Consider the following 18,073-nt stretch of genomic DNA (forward strand, 5'->3'; position numbering starts at 1 on the left):
TATACTATCCGAAGGAAAATTTGTTGAGAGACAAGTTTCCGTGCATCAACCCATAATCATATCAGATTCACCACTAATCATAGTCACTAGTATATATCTCAATCATAGTTTTTATCCTAATCCTCATATAAATCCTCACGTTATGACATAAGCCTCTAATCAATTGACTCAACCATAATCATATTCTCAACCAATCATAACCCCTTCTGTTATTAAAACAACTACCATTGTCAATCCGTAAGTGGGACAAAGCCACCGTTCTCACCGTGGGCGGGACGAACCACCATCCCACAACATCAATTCTAATTCTCATTTCAACCAATTTCAGAAGATATAACAAATCATAACCCCATTAAATTATTAAATTAATCAACCTCCTCAACTCGCGAGCAGGACTATGCTATCGTCTTCACCGTAGGAGGGACGAACCACCATCCCTACAACATTTGAGATATTTTGTTTATAGGTTTTATAAGGGGATAACCCAATTTAAATTTATTAATTTCATCCCCAATGATATTAAGGTCAAAAGTATGGTTTTTAGAGTTCACAAGGAGGTTACGGGGGATTAAAAACTCACTGAAAAAAAATAAATAGTTCAAAAATAGCATTTCAGCAAAAATAGGAAATCGTGCGTTTACATGCCTTATACGTATGTATGGAACCTGAAACAGGTCTCGCAAGAAATGGGAATCGTGCGTACGCGCAAATCTTGGTTTGGCCACTAATTCTGCAAATTCTGCATATTTTAGTTTTAAATACCAATTTTTCAACACCCATAACTTTTCTACAAAAATCGTTTTCCTTCTGTTCTTCGACTGTCTTAAAGTAGACATTCTCAATTTTAATTCAAGATAAATTTCACTCAATTTCAAGCTCCGAATGCCAATTTATGACCCATCGAAGTTGGCTAAAATTACCAAATTACACAATTTCTACACAATTCATTTATACCATTTCTCAAATCCTTTTCTTTTAACACCCATATCAATCAACTCCATGCATCATTTACAATCAATTATTAATATCAATTCTAAAAATCATATCATTTTCATTCAAATCTCAAAACCAATAATTTTAATCAATTACCCAACTTTACCTCCTTCTTAATCCCACCTTCTTGTAACTCCCAAACAACCATCAATCAATCATTACAATCTAATCTCATAGTACATTTACAATAATTCCAATCTTAACAATATACCATAACTCACCAAACACTCAATTATTCACCAAACATTAATTTCCATTCCCAAAATTGTATTCTTTCACATTCAAACTCAAAATCAATAATTTTATCATCCAAATCCAATTTCATATATCTTTCACAACAATTCCAAACTAAACAATTTTACCACAGCACAATCAATGCATGCTCATAACTCACATAGCTCACTCAATTTCGCCAAACATACCAAGACTTACCCAATCACGGTAACCCTGCCTAAAAATTTATTTAATATGGGTGTAACTGGATGCGTGAGCATCTTTTCCTTATTTTCTATTTATTTTAAGTTAGAATTTATTGAGTTTAATTAATCCTCTTTGGATACTACTTTGAATTGTTTTGGTGTTTTAATTATTTCTGGTAAAGTTCGGATCAGTTTGGCAGAGTTTGTATGCAAGAAAAGAGAAGAATTGGAAGCTACCAAGCTGGCGCTAAACACGGACCTGGGCGTTTAGCGCCAAGAGCTCAGAGAAGCGTGGAAGCCCTCTACCCATTGGGGCGCTAAACGCCAAACCTAGCGTTTAACACCAGGAACTCAAAATCGAAAGGGAGCTTCCTACCAACAAGGGCGCTAAACGCTGCAACTGGCATTTACCGCCAGCAATCCAGATCACATTCTCACCAATGGAGCATCTTTAGTTAGATTTAGCTTTTAATTGTTTTATTTCACTTTATTTTAGTTATTTTTAATTATTTTTAATTACAAACAAAATCTTTTAGATTTAGAATTTATTATTTTATTTTAGTTTCAAATCAAATTAGATTAGATATAAAAGGGAAAAGATTCACTCTTCGAGAGATCTTCTCTCTTATGCACTTTCACATTATTCGAACCCTGGTTTTCTCTCTGAAGCATGAGCCACTAAACCTCCTTGGTTAAGGTTAGCAGCTCTGTTTATTTATATAGATTAAGACTATTATTATTCTGTTTTAATTAATGTATTGATTCAGTTTCAAGGATTACTTTCGTTCTTTATCTTATGAATCTGGGTAGATCGAAAGAATAACCCTTATTCTATATGCGTTCTTGTGATTCTCAACAGAGTTATCTCGCTTGAACACTAGCTTGAATGTAAATTCCTCCTAAATTGCTAATTACTGGGACTTAACAAGATACGTGACATATAATCCTCTTATATATGGGTAATTAGGATTTTTGTGGCCAATAAGCTAGAATTGAACCTAACTCTCTAATCAAAATTAAGTGACCAAGACATTGGCGGTTAACTAGGTTAGAGGACACTAAATCACTAAGACATTAAGGTTTAGTCACTGATAGTTTGTCATGAAATGAATCTTACATGATTAAAATAGTTGGTAAGAAACCTTAATCTAGAAAAATAAATAACTCAAAAACCTCAACTGCCTTCTCTCATATATTTTACACCAAAATCCACTGTTTGCTTTTTTACTCTTTGAATCACTATTTAATGCTTTTGAACCCCAAATCATCACTTTCTGCTTGCCTGACTAAGTGAGTCATTCGACTATTATTTTTCAATCCATTAATCCTCGTGGGATTGACCCTTACTCATCTGAGGTATTAATTGGTACGACCTGGTGCACTTGCCGGTTCAGTTGTGGACATTCCAAAAATCCACACCAAATTTTTAGCGCCGTTGCCGGAGATTGACTGTGATTGACAACTAACCGTTGTCTGATTGCTTAGATTAGGCATTTTTAGCTTTTGATTTTTTATTTATTTTGTTCTTTAATTTTTGAAAATTTAGTTTAATTTTATTTTAAAATTTTCTCTTAATTTTTGAAATTAAGTTTGGTGTGCCCCTTAGTAATTTTATTTTTTTTTCTCGACTAGTTTTTTTCAGTTATTTTTGAATTTAGTGTTTACTTCCTTAGCTGCTGATTTTCGAATTCTTTGTGTTATTTGTTCAGTTTAATTTTATTTATTTTATTTTTTTCACACAGGATGCTTCATTGAAAATTCTCTGCACTCTGACATAGAGATTCCCACCTTTTCTCTGTTTTCTATTGTTTATGAGCAGGAATAGGAACAAAGAACCTCTCCTAGATTTTGATCCTGAAATTGAGAAGATGATAAGCGGATAATTTATACGCTTTTTGGCATTGTTTTTAGTATGTTTTTAGTAGGATCTAGCTACTTTTAAGGATGTTTTTATTAGTTTTATGTTAAATTCACATTTCTGGACTTTACTATGAGTTTGTGTGTTTTTCTGTGATTTCAGGTATTTTCTGGCTGAAATTGAGGGACTTGAGCAAAAATCAGATTCAGAGGTTGAAGAAGGACTGCTGATGCTATTGGATTCTAACCTCCCTGCACTCAAAGTGGATTTTCTGGAGCTACAGAACTCGAAATGGCGCGCTTCTAATTGCGTTGGAAAGTAGACATCCAGGGCTTTCCAGCAATATATAATAGTCTATACTTTAGCCAAGAATAGACGACGTAAACTGGCGTTCAACGTCAGCTTTCTACCCAAACCTGGCGTCCAGTGCCAGAAAAGGAGCCAAAACCAGAGTTGAACGCCCAAACTGGCACAAAAGCTGGCGTTCAACTCCAAGAGGGACCTCTACACGTGAAACACTCAGGCTCAGCCCAAGCACACACCAAGTGGGCCCAGGAAGTGGATTTATGCATCAATTACTTACCCATGTAAACCCTAGTAGCTAGTTTATTATAAATAGGACATTTTACTATTGTATTAGGCATCTTTGATCAGTTGTATGCTATCTTAGATCACAATTGAGGGCTGGCCTCTCGTCCATGCCTGGACTATCACTTATGTATTTTTAACGGTAGAGTTTCTACACTCCATAGATTAAGGTGTGGAGCTCTGCTGTTCCTCAAAGATTAATGCAAAGTACTACTATTTTCTATTCAATTCATCTTATTTCACTTTTAAGATATCCATTCGCACCCAAGAACGTGATGAAGGTGATAATTATGTGTGACGCTCATCACCATTCTCCCCTATGAACACGTGCCTGACAAACACTTCCGTTCTACATGAAATAAGCTTGAATGAGTATCTCTTAGATCTCCTAACCAGAATCTTCGTGGCGTAAGCTAGAATGATGGCGGCATTCAAGAGAATCCGGAAAGTCTAAACCTTGTCTGTGGTATTCCGAGTAGGATTCAATGATTGAATGACTGTGACGAGCTCCGAACTCGCGATTGCAGGGCGTTAGTGACAGACGCAAAAGGATAGTAAATCCTATTCCAGCATGATCGAGAACCGACAGATGAATAGCCGTGCCGTGACAGGGTGCGTGAGCATATTATTCACTGAGAGGATAAGATGAAGCCATTGACAAGGGTGATGCCTCCAGACGATTAGCCGTGCCGTGACAGGGCATTGGATCATTTTCCCGAGAGATGACCGAAAGTAGCCATTGACAGTGGTGATGTATCACATAAAGCTAGCCATGGAAAGGAGTAAGAATGATTGGATGAAGATAGCAGGAAAACAGAGGTTCAGAGGAATGAAAAGCATCTCCATTCGCTTATCTGAAATTCCTACCAATGATTTACATAAGTACCTCTATCCCTATTCTATTATTTATTATTCGAAAACATCATTATCAATTTATATCTGCCTGACTGAGATTTACAAGGTGACCATAGCTTGCTTCATACCATTGGCCATGTCTAGTGTTTTGGACCGGAGCTTTCATTGAAAGCTTGGCTGGCTAGTGAGCCATGTCTAATTCCTGGACTGAAGCTTTAGACTAAGAATGCAACATTCCTGGAATTCATGTTAAAAATTTTGGAATCCTTATTTTTTCTTTTTCATATAATTTTCGAAAAAAAAATCCAAAAAAATTAGAAAATCATAAAAATCAAAAATATTTTTTTGTTTCTTGTTTGAGTCTTGAGTCATGTTATAAGTTTGGTGTCAATTGCATGTGCATCTTGCATTTTTCGAAAATTCTCATGCATTCATGGTGTTCTTCATGGTCTTCAAGTTGTTCTTGGTAAGTCTTCTTGTTTGATCTTGATGATTTTTTGTTTTGTGTCTTTTCATGTTTATCATATGCATTCTTGAATTCTTAGTGCGTAAGCATTAAAGAATTCTAAGTTTGGTGTCTTGCATGTTTTCTTTGCATTAAAAATTTTTCAAAATTATGTCTATGATGTTCATCTTGACATTCATAGTGTTCTTGGTGTTCATCTTGACATTCATAGCATTCTTGCACGCATTCATTGCTTTCTTGTTTTTCTCTCTCATCAAAAAAAAATTTCATGTTTTGATCTAAAAATTTCATGCATTGCATCTTTTTCTTGTTTTTCTCTCTCATCAAAAAAATTCAAAAATCAAAAAATATCTTTCCCTTTTTCTCTCATCAAATTCGAAAATTTGAATTGACTTTTTCAAAAATTTTTAAAATCAAATCGTTTCTCATGAGTCAAATCAAATTTTCAATTTGAAAATCTTATCTTTTTCAAAATCTTTTTCAAAAATCAAATCTTTTTCAAAATTTTTGGTTATTTTTGAAAATTCCAAAAATATTTTTCAAAAGTCTTTTTCTTATTTTTATCACAAATTTTCGAAAATAACAATAACAATTAATGTTTTGATTCAAAAATTTGAAGTTTGTTACTTGCTTGTTAAGAAAGATTCAAACTTTAAGTTCTAGAATCATATCTTGTGATTTCTCATGAATCAAGTCATTAATTGTGGTTTTAAAAATCAAATCTTTTTCAAAACTAATTTCTATCATATCTTTTCAAAAAATATCTTCTTATCTTATCTTTTTTAAAAATTTGATTTCAAAATATCTTTTCTAACTTCCTAACCTCTTATCTTTTCAAAATTTGTTTCAACTAACTAACTAACTTTTTGTTTGCTTCTTACCTTTTTCAAAACTACCTAACTAACTCTCTCTCTCTCTCTAATTTTCGAAAATATCTCCCCTCTTTTTCAAAAAAATTTCTTTTTAATTAACTAATTATTCTTATTTTTATTTTTAATTTTAAAAATTTTTCGAAAAAATACTAACAATTTTCAAAAACCATTTTCGAAAATCACTAACTCTTTTTCAAAATAATTTTCGAAAATTCTCCCTCTCCCATCTCATTCTATTTATTCATTCATATCCTAACATCTCATCTCACATATCTAGCCTCCTCACAGTTGTGTTTCTTCCATTATATTACATTCTTTGTCTCCCCCTCTTCTTTTACTCACACAGGGATCCCTATACTGTGGTATAAAGGATCTCTATTATTATTATTATTTTTCTGTGCCTTCTTCTTTGTCATATGAGCAGGAGCAAGGATAAGAACATTCTTGTGGAAGCAGATCCAGAACCTGAAAGGACTCTGAAGAGAAAATTAAGAGAAGCTAAATTACAACAATCCAGAAATAACCTTTCAGAAATTTTCGAACAGGAAAAGGAGATGGCAGCCGAAAATAATAATAATGTAAGGAAGATGCTTGGTGACTTTACTGCACCTAATTCCAATTTACATGGAAGAAGCATCTCCATTCCTGCCATTGGAGCAAACAACTTTGAGCTGAAACCTCAATTAGTTTCTCTGATGCAGCAGAACTGCAAGTTTCATGGACTTCCATCTGAAGATCCTTTTCAGTTCTTAACTGAATTCTTGCAGATATGTGATACTGTTAAGACTAATGGAGTAGATCCTGAAGTCTACAGGCTCATGCTTTTCCCTTTTGCTGTAAGAGACAGAGCTAGATTATGGTTGGATTCTCAACCCAAAGACAGCCTGAACTCTTGGGATAAGCTGGTCACGGCTTTCTTAGCCAAGTACTTTCCTCCTCAAAAGCTGAGCAAGCTTAGAGCTGATGTTCAAACCTTCAGACAGAAAGAAGGTGAATCCCTCTATGAAGCTTGGGAAAGATACAAACAGTTGACCAAAAAGTGTCCTTCTGACATGCTTTCAGAATGGACCATCCTGGATATATTCTATGATGGTTTATCTGAGCTATCAAAAATGTCACTGGACACTTCTGCAAGTGGATCCATTCACCTAAAGAAAACGCCTGCAGAAGCTCAAGAACTCATTGACATGGTTGCTAATAACCAGTTCATGTACACTTCTGAAAGGAATCCTGTGAGTAATGGGACGCCTATGAAGAAGGGAGTTCTTGAAGTTGATACTCTGAATGCCATATTGGCTCAGAATAAAATATTGACTCAGCAAGTCAATATGATCTCTCAGAGTCTGCATGGAATGCAAGCTGCATCCAACAGTACTCAAGAGGCTTCTTATGAAGAAGAAGCTTATGATCCTGAGAACCCTGCAATAGCAGAGGTGAATTACTTAGGTGAACCTTATGGAAACACCTATAACTCATCATGGAGAAATCATCCAAATTTCTCATGGAAGGATCAAAAGCCTCAACAAGGCTTTAATAATGGTGGAAGAAACAGGTTTAATAATAATAAACCTTTTCCATCATCCACTCAGCAACAGACAGAGAACTCTGAACAAAATGCTTCTAATTTAGCAAACTTAGTCTCTGATCTATCTAAGGCCACTGTGAGTTTCATGAATAAAACAAGGTCTTCCATTAGAAATTTGGAAGCACAAGTGGGCCAGCTGAGTAAAAGGATCACTGAAATCCCTCCCAGTACTCTCCCAAGCAATACAGAAGAGAACCCAAAAGGAGAGTGCAAGGCCATTGACATAAGCAAAATGGCCGAACCCAATGAGGGAGAGGAGAACGTGAATCCCAAGGAGGAAGACCTCCTGGGACGTCTAGTGACCAATAAGGAGCTTCCCTCTGAGGAACCAAAGGAATCTGAGACTTATCTAGAGACCATAGAGATTCCATTGAACCTCCTTATGCCCTTCATGAGCTCTGATGAGTATTCCTCTTCTGAAGAGAATGAGGATGTTACTAAAGAGCAAACTGCCAAGTTTCTTGGTGCAATCATGAAGCTGAATGCCAAATTATTTGGCATTGATACTTGGGAAGTTGAACCTCCCTTGTTCATCAATGAACTAAGTGATCTGGATCAACTGACATTGCCTCAGAAGAGACAGGATCCTAGAAAGTTCATAATACCTTGTACCATAGGCACCATGATCTTTAAGGCTCTGTGTGACCTTGGTTCAGGAATAAACCTCATGCCCCTCTCTGTAATAGAGAAACTGGGAATCTATGGGGTGCAAGCTGCTAGAATCTCATTAGAGATGGCAGACAACTCAAGAAAACAAGCTTATGGACAAGTAGAGGATGTGTTAGTAAAGGTTGAGGGCCTTTACATCCCTACTGATTTCATAGTCCTGGATACTGGAAAGGAAGAGGACGAATCCATCATCCTAGGAAGACCTTTCCTGGTCACAGCAAGAGCTGTGATTGATGTTGACAGAGGTGAACTAGTCCTTCGATGGAATGAGGACTCCCTTGTGTTTAAAACTCAAGAATCTCCCTCTGCAAACATAGAGAGGAAGCAGAAAAAGCTTCTCTCAAAGCAGAGTCAACCAGAGCCCCTACAGTCAAACTCTAAGTTTGGTGTTGGGAGGCCACAACCAAACTCTAAGTTTGGTGTTGAACTCCCATATCCAAACTCTAAGTTTGGTATTGGAGAGTCTCAACAAAGCTCTGCACATCTGTGAGGCTCCATGAGAGCCCACTGTCAAGCTATTGACACTAAAGAAGCGCTTGTTGGGAGGCAACCCAATTTTTATTTATCTAACTATATTTTCCTTAGTTATATGTCTTTGTAGGTTCATGATCATGTGGAGTCACAAAATAAATATAAAAATTGAAAACGGAATCAAAAACAGCAGAAGAAAAATCACACCCTGGAGGAGCATCTATCTGGCGTTCAGCGCCAGAACAGAGCATGGTGTTGGCGCTGAACGCCCAAAATGGGCAGCTTCTAGGCGCTGAACGCCAGAACAGGCATGGTTCTGGCGTTCAACGCCAGAAATGGCACACAAATGGGCGTTGAACGCCCAGAGTTGGGTACAAAGGCATTTTTACATGCCTAATGGGTGCAGGGACGTAAATCCTTGAACACCTCAGGATCTGTGGACCCCACAGGATCCACTCAGAATCTGTGGACCCCACAGGATCCCCACCTACCTCTACTCACTTCTTCTCACCACTTTCTTTCACACAACCCCATAAACACTCTTCCCCAAAAACCCTTCACCAATCACCTCAAACTCTCTTCCCCATCACCTCTTCACCACTCACATCCATCCACTCTTCCCCATAAACCTACCTCATAAACTCCACCTACCTTCAAAATTCAAAACCAATTTCCCACCCAAACCCACCCATATGGCCGAACCTTAACCCCCCTCCCTTCCCTATATAAAGCCCTCCATTCTTCATCAACTTCACACAACACACCCCTCTACACTCCTCTTGGCCGAAACCACATCTCCCTCTCCCTCTCCATATTTCTTCTTCTTCTTCTTCTATTCTTTTGTTTATTGCTCGAGGGCGAGCAATATTCTAAGTTTGGTGTGGTAAAAGCATAGCTTTTTTTGTTTTTCCATTACCATTGATGGCACCTAAGACCGGAGAATCCTCTAGAAAGGGGAAAGGGAAGACAAAAAGCTTCCACATCCGAGTCATGGGAAATGGAAAGGTTCATCTCCAAAGCCCATCAAGACCACTTCTATGATGTTGTGGCCAAGAAGAAGGTGATCCCTGAGGTTGGGAAGTTCTAACAAATCCCATCCAACAAGTCGGCATCCTAATGGTTCAAGAGTTCTATGCCAATGCATGGATCACCAAGAACCATGATCAAAGTAAGAACCCGGATCCAAAGAACTATGTTACAATGGTTCGGGGGAAATACTTAGATTTTAGTCCGGAGAATGTGAGGTTGGCGTTCAACTTGCCAAACATGGAAGAGAACGCACGCCCCTACACAAGGAGAGTCAACTTTGATCAAAGGTTGGACCAAGTCCTTATCGACATATGTGTAGAAGGAGCTCAATGGAAGATTGACTCTAAAGGCAAGCCGGTTCAACTAAGAAGATTGGACCTCAAGCCTGTAGCTAGAGGATGGTTGGAGTTCATTCAATGCTCAATCATTCCCACTAGCAACCGGTCTGAAGTTACTATAGACCGGGCCATCATGATCCATAGTATCATGATTGGAGAAGAGGTGGAAGTTCATGAGATTATACCTCAAGAACTCTACAAGGTGGCTGACAAGTCCTCCACTATGGCAAGGTTAGCCTTCCCTCACCTCATTTGTCATCTATGTTACTCAGCTGGAGCTTTCATAGAAGGAGATATCCTCATTAAAGAGGACAAGCCCATCACTAAGAAAAAGATGGAGCAAGCAAGAGAGCCCAGTCATGGAGCTCAAGAGGCGCAAGAAGCTCATTTCCATGAGATCCCGGAGATACCTCAAATGCACTTTCCTCCACAAAATTATTGGGAGCAAATCAACACCTCCCTAGGAGAATTGAGTTCCAATATGGGACAACTAAGGGTGGAACATCAAGAGCACTCCATCATGCTTCATGAAATAAGAGAAGATCAGAAAGCAATGAGGGAGGAGCAACAAAGACAAGGAAGAGACATAGAAGAGCTCAAGGACATCATTGGTTCCTCAAGAAGGAAACGCCACCATCACTAAGGTGGATTCATTCCTTGTTCTTGCTTTCTCTGTTTTTCGTTTTCTATGTTATGTGCTTATCTATGTTTGTGTCTTCATTACATGATCATTAGTAGTTAGTAACTTTGTCTTAAAGTTATAAATGTCCTATGAATCCATCACCTCTCTTAAATGAAAAATGTTTTAATTCAAAAGAACAAGAAGTACATGAGTTTTGAATTTATCCTTGAACTTAGTTTAATTATATTGATGTGGTGACAATGCTTCTTATTTTCTGAATGAATGCTTGAACAGTGCATATGTCTTTTGAAGTTGTTGTTTAAGAATGTTAAATATGTTGGCTCTTGAAAGAATGATGACTAGGAGACATGTTATTTGATAATCTGAAAAATCATAAAAATGATTCTTGAAGCAAGAAAAAGCAGCAAAGAACAAAGCTTGCAGAAAAAAAAAATAGGCGAGAAAAAAAAATAGAAAAAAAAAGCAAGCAGAAAAAGCCAAAAGCTCTTAAAACCAAAAGGCAAGGGCAAATAAAAAGGATCCCAAGGCTTTGAGTATCAGTGGATAGGAGGGCCTAAAGGAATAAAATCCTGGTCTAAGCGGCTAAACCAAGCTGTCCCTAACCATGTGCTTGTGGCGTGTAAGTGTCAAGTGAAAACTTGAGACTGAGCGGTTAAAGTCAAGGTCCAAAGCAAAAAAAGAGTGTGCTTAAGAACCCTGGACACCTCTAATTGGGGACTTTAGCAAAGCTGAGTCACAATTTGAAAAGGTTCACCCAATTATGTGTCTGTGGCATTTATGTTTCCGGTGGTAATACTGGAAAACAAAGTGCTTAGGGCCACGGCCAAGACTCATAAAGAAGTTGTGTTCAAGAATCATCATACTGAACTAGGAGAGTCAATAACACTATTCGAAATCTGAAGTTCCTATAGATGCCAATCATTCTAAACTTCAATGGATAAAGTGAGATGCCAAAACTATTCAAGAGGCAAAAAGCTATAAGTCCCGCTCATATGATTAAAGCTCTGTTTCATTGATAGTTTGGAATTTATAGTATATTCTCTTCTTTTTATCCTATTTGATTTTCAGTTGCTTGGGGACAAGCAACAATTTAAGTTTGGTGTTGTGATGAGCGGATAATTTATACGCTTTTTGGCATTGTTTTTAGTATGTTTTTAGTAGGATCTAGCTACTTTTAGGGATGTTTTTATTAGTTTTATGTTAAATTCACATTTCTGGACTTTACTATGAGTTTGTGTGTTTTTCTGTGATTTCAGGTATTTTCTGGCTGAAATTGAGGGACTTGAGCAAAAATCATATTCAGAGGTTGAAGAAGGACTGCTGATGCTGTTGGATTCTAACCTCTCTGCACTCAAAGTGGATTTTCTGGAGCTACAAAACTCGAAATGGCGCGCTTCTAATTGCGTTGGAAAGTAGACATCCAGGGCTTTCCAGCAATATATAATAGTCCATACTTTAGCCAAGAATAGACGACGTAAACTGGCGTTCAACGCCAGCTTTCTACCCAAACCTGGCGTCCAGCGCCAGAAAAGGAGCCAAAACCAGAGTTGAACGCCCAAACTGGCACAAAAGCTGGCGTTCAACTCCAAGAGGGACCTCTACACGTGCAACACTCAGGCTCATCCCAAGCACACACCAAGTGGGCCCAGGAAGTGGATTTATGCATCAATTACTTACCCATGTAAACCCTAGTAGCTAGTTTATTATAAATAGGACCATTTACTATTGTATTAGGCATCTTTGATCAGTTGTATGCTATCTTAGATCACAATTGAGGGCTGGCCTCTCGACCATGCCTGGACTATCACTTATGTATTTTTAACGGTAGAGTTTCTACACTCCATAGATTAAGGTGTGGAGCTCTGCTGTTCCTCAAAGATTAATGCAAAGTACTACTATTTTCTATTCAATTCATCTTATTTCGCTTCTAAGATATCCATTCGCACCCAAGAACGTGATGAAGGTGATGATTATGTGTGCCGCTCATCACCATTCTCCCCTATGAACACGTGCCTGACAAACACTTCCGTTCTACATGAAATAAGCTTGAATGAGTATCTCTTAGATCTCCTAACCAGAATCTTCGTGGCATAAGCTAGAATGATGGCGGCATTCAAGAGAATCCAGAAAGTCTAAACCTTGTCTGTGGTATTCCGAGTAGGATTCAATGGTTGAATGACTGTGACGAGCTCCGAACTCGCGATTGCAGGGCGTTAGTGACAGACGCAAAAGGATAGTAAATCCTATTCCAGCATGATCGAGAACCGACAGATGAATAGCCGTGCTGTGACAGGGTGCGTGAGCATATTATTCACTGAGAGGATAAGATGAAGCCATTGACAAGGGTGATGCCTCCAGACGATTAGCCGTGCCGTGACAGGGTATTGGATCATTTTCCCGAGAGATGACCGAAAGTAGCCATTGACAGTGGTGATGTATCACATAAAGCTAGCCATGGAAAGGAGTAAGAATGATTGGATGAAGATAGCAGGAAAGCAGAGGTTCAGAGGAATGAAAAGCATCTCCATTTGCTTATCTGAAATTCCTACCAATGATTTACATAAGTACCTCTATCCCTATTCTATTATTTATTATTCGAAAACATCATTATCAATTTATATCTGCCTGACTGAGATTTACAAGGTGACCATAGCTTGCTTCATACCAACAATCTCCGTGGGATTCGACCCTTACTCACGTAAGGTATTACTTGGACGACCCAGTGCACTTGCTGGTTAGTTGTATCGAAGTTGTGAACCATGGTATTGGCACCATGTTATTGGCGCCATTGCCAGGGAAAGAAAGAGCCATGAATTTTACATAATTACAGTGTAATCACGATTACGCGTACCAAGTTGCTCACGTTGCCAGGGATTGTTCGAGCCTGGACATCACAATTTCGTGCACCAAAAGACTTTGAGGTGGTGCTTACAACAAGCAAGAGCTTATAAAGCTGGTGAAAACCTCAGGGATAATTTTGATAAGGAGGTTGAAGAGTCCACTATGGAGCTCAACAACAACAACAACAATGCAGTCAATGCAAATGTTGTTAATCAGAATGCTAATGGGCAACCTAGGAGGACTCTTGGCTCTTATACTGCTCCTAGCCTGGATTTCTATGGGAATAGCATTGTTGTACCCCCTGTTGCTGCTAACAACTTTGAGCTGAAACCTCAGTTGATCACTCTAATGCAACAAAATTGCTAGTTTCACGGACTCCCGCAAGAAGATCCCAACTTGTTTATTTCAAATTTCTTGTAGATCTATGATATTGTGAAGACTAATGGTGTGAATCCTAATGTCTACAAGCTACTTCTCTTTCCATTTGCTATGAGGATAGAGCAAAGCAGTGGCTTGATATTCAGCCCAAGGAGAGCTTGGACACTTGGCACAAGGTGGTCAACAGGTTTATGACTAAGTTCTTTCGTCCTCAAAAGCTGATTAAGCTGAGGACAGATGTTCAGACCTTCAGGCAGAGAGAGGTAGAGTCTCTCTATAAAGCCTGGAAAAGGTATAAGTAGATACTCAGAAAGTGTCCTCCTGATATGTTCTCAGACTAGATTCAAGTGAAGATATTCTATGATGGAGTTTCTGAGATTTCCAAAATGTCTCTAGATAATTCTATAGGAGGGTCATTCCACATGAAAAAGACCCCTGATGAGGCCATGGAGCTGAATGAAATGGTTGCTAACAACCAGTACTTATACTCTTTTGAAAGGACCTCTGTGACGAAGGGAGTCATTGAGTTGGATACATTGGATGCTATTCTTACCCAGAATAAGGCTATGTCTCAACAAATCAATGCCATTACACAACACTTGAGTGGAATATAAGTCTTAGCCGTCAGTACTCAAGACGCTTCTTATGATATGAGTGGTGGTTTCTCTCAAGGTGAGACTTATAACCATGGCCAGTTTATTCTTGAGCCAGTTAATTTCATGGACAACTCCTCCAGAAATTCTAACAATGATCCTTACTCTAAGACATTTAATCAGGGATAGAGGAATCATCCTAACTTTGGGTGGAGAGACCAATCTCAAAAGCAATCAAACTTCAATAACTCTCAGGGCAGTTTTAATCAGAATAATTTCAATAACCACCAATTTCAAGCCTCTCAGCCACCGCAAGCGCTCACTCGGTCTCAGAATACTCCTGACTTAGCCTCTATAGTTGCAGAACTCTCCAAGAATACTCACAGTTTTATGCAGGAGACCAGGGCTTCACTTCGGAACTTGGAGATACAAGTGGGTCAGTTGAGTAAGCAAATACCTGAGAGACTCTCTAACACTCTTCCTAGTAACACAGTGCCTAATCCAAGAGAATAGTGCAAGGTCATCACAGTGGTAAGTGAACCAGTGGCAAAGGAGGAAGTACAGGTTGCTGAAGGGTCAGAGAAATCAGAAAAGACTGAGAGTACCAAAGTACACGTCCAGAAGCTCCAAAAGGAGACCAAGGACAAACAATTCTCACAGTTCTTGAAGGTTTTTAGAAAGTTACAAATTAATATTCTTTTAGTGAGGTTCTAGAGCAAATGCCTCCCTATGTTATTATTTCATTAAATGATAGAAGACTGTAAATAATATTTTATATTTATTTTTACAATTTAATTAATATATATTTTGTAATTAAAATTAATATTTTGATATAAAGTTTTTAATATTATAAAATTTTCAATGCATAATGATTAAACTAAATAAAAAATATTTTTGTATGCATTTATATGTTTTATATTCATTTAAAAACAAAAAACTACACTTGTCATTTTAAAAATATTATATATTTAAATATATTTATGTATGCATGTATTAATATATTCTATATTTATAAAGTCTATTAATATTTTTTGTTTTATAATTTCTTTAAATTTTTATTTAATAAAATTTAATCATTTCTAAAAAAATTTTATTTTTGTCAGATAAATTAGACAACTTCTAATTCTAAACATCACAAACTCACGCACACTATACACACATATTTAAGGTTCTATTCACTATTTGGCCATTACTAAGGTTTGAATTCAATTGCAACATATTAAGAGGCACCATATATTGTCATTCAACAAAAGTCTCATCTATTTCATAAAAAGTTAAGCATCTAGTAAGCACAAATTTTTTGGGTCCATTTTAAAAGTACTCAATTAATAGAGAAAAAGATAAAGAGGTGCTTGACTTTTTGGCTTACATATATTTAAGTTTTTGACCTTCTCAAAATTTGGATACATTGATTTTTACTGTTCATTTGAGTTTGTCAGACCTAATGAAAAAGTTAAATGTGACTCTCATTATACTGACTCGGCCGATATGAATGTTCATGTGGGAGAGTTTTTAAAATGGGACAAATTAAATCCATGGATCGATATGTCCAAATTTTGAGAAAGTTAGAAAGTTAAATGTATTTTTAAATCTTTAGGAACTTAAATATTCGCAGACTAAAAAATTAAGGATCAATTTATCTTTTTGTCCAAACAATATCTATAAAAGAACAAACATTGAACATGTTTATAGACGCAGCTAAGACTTTATTTAAGTAGGAAATTATGTGCCTTTTTAATATGCTATATGCCTGTTTAAAATTTGACGAAAATCAAGTAGTAAATAAAAACTCTTAAATTAGGTATGCAAATATTGAATATGAATGAACTTATAATATAATGCCTAGCATTAGAAATTGTTCAATTAAAAAAAATTACACATCATTTGAAATAGAATTGGATATATCTAAAATAAACACAACAAACTCTGTGCTTATTAAATATGTCTTATTATTATAAATTATTGAATTTCATTAATTATAAATAAAAAATTACTATAAAATAAAATATTGATGGATCATAATAAATATAGAATATACTAGACATCACTAATGTATAAATAAATAAATATTTTTTAATATACAATACTTTAAATAAAAAATATAATTTTTTATTTTCAAATAATAAATATAAAATATATAAATATAAAAATATAAATTTTTTTTATTTATTAAGATCAACAATTATCATGCAATAAAAATTTTATAATATTAAAAAATTATATTAAAATAATATTTTTAATTACAACATAAAAATATAACATAATTAAATTTTATTTTATATTACTTAATAAATAATTTAAATTATTGTATTAAAATTTTGTTAAATAATTATTTTATTAAAAATATTATTATATAATATAAATTTTTATTGAAATATATATAAAAATGTAATTTATTTAAAAGTGTAGCTTCCTAGAAGGTGTAAATATTATTTTATATATTTAATAATAAATTACGTCAATAAATATTTTAAGAGTGTAGCTTCCGAAAAAAAAACAGGAATGAGAATATTGCCGGAAATTATTTTAACTATATTTATTAACGTAATTAGTTAATAAAAATATTATTATATAATATAAATTTGTATTGAAATATTTCCGACAAATTTATATAATAATATTTTTGTATTGAAATTTTATTAACTAATTACCTCAATAAATATTTTTGATAAATTAAATTTTTATAAATATTTCAATAAAAATTTATATTATATAATAATATTTTTAACAAAGTAATTATTTAATAAAATTTTGATATAACAATCTAAATTATTTATTAAATAATATAAAATAAATTTTAATTATTTTATATTTTTATGTTGCAGTTAAAAATATTATTTTAATATAATTTTTTAATATTATAAAAATTTTTATTGCATGATAATTGTTGATCTTAATAAATAAAAAAGATTTATAGTTTTTGGTATTTATATATTTTATATTTATTATTTGAAAATAAAAAGTTATGTTTTTCATTTAAAATATTATATATTAAAAGATATTTATTTATATACTAGTGATGATTAGTGTGTTTTATATTTATTATGGTCTACTAATATTCTTTTTTTATGGTAGCTTTTGATTTATATTTAATAAAATCAAATGATTTATAATAATATATAAGATACATTCTATGAAACACGGACACTTCGTTGTGTTACTATGTCCGTGTGTCGGAAACATTTCAGACACGACTACGATACTCACCGACACTCGTCCGACATGCGTGTCTGCTGTATCTAACCGTGTCTTAATAACAAATAAAAAATTCTTCTCTTGACATACACGCTTGGACACAGTTAAATACCATCACATGTCAGCGTGTTTAGTCTTATTCTTAACATCTATTCTTAAAATAAATTTAAAAATAGTATATATTATTATTTATTAAAACAAAAAATATTTTAAATAATTTATATAATTAAAATAAGACATTAAAAATAATTAAAAAATTATTTACATTTTAATATCAGAA

The 18,073-nt window shown here is 35.2% G+C and overlaps 1 non-coding gene and 1 pseudogene across 1 annotated transcript; one reads left to right on the top strand and one right to left on the bottom strand.

The window, feature by feature from the left end:
* Nucleotides 1–7,001: 7,001 nt before the first annotated feature.
* Nucleotides 7,002–7,109, bottom strand: LOC148573602 (small nucleolar RNA R71). The gene has a single exon (XR_015905668.1). It is a non-coding gene; the product is annotated as a small nucleolar RNA R71 (small nucleolar RNA).
* Nucleotides 7,110–13,789: 6,680 nt separating this feature from the next.
* LOC148573603 (uncharacterized) overlaps nucleotides 13,790–18,073 on the top strand; it is a 37,819-nt pseudogene continuing 33,535 nt past the window's right edge.

Source organism: Arachis ipaensis, chromosome B2 (genome assembly GCF_059453495.1).
Source record: "Arachis ipaensis isolate K30076 ecotype BB chromosome B2, ASM5945349v1, whole genome shotgun sequence".
Taxonomy (NCBI): Eukaryota; Viridiplantae; Streptophyta; class Magnoliopsida; order Fabales; family Fabaceae; genus Arachis; species Arachis ipaensis.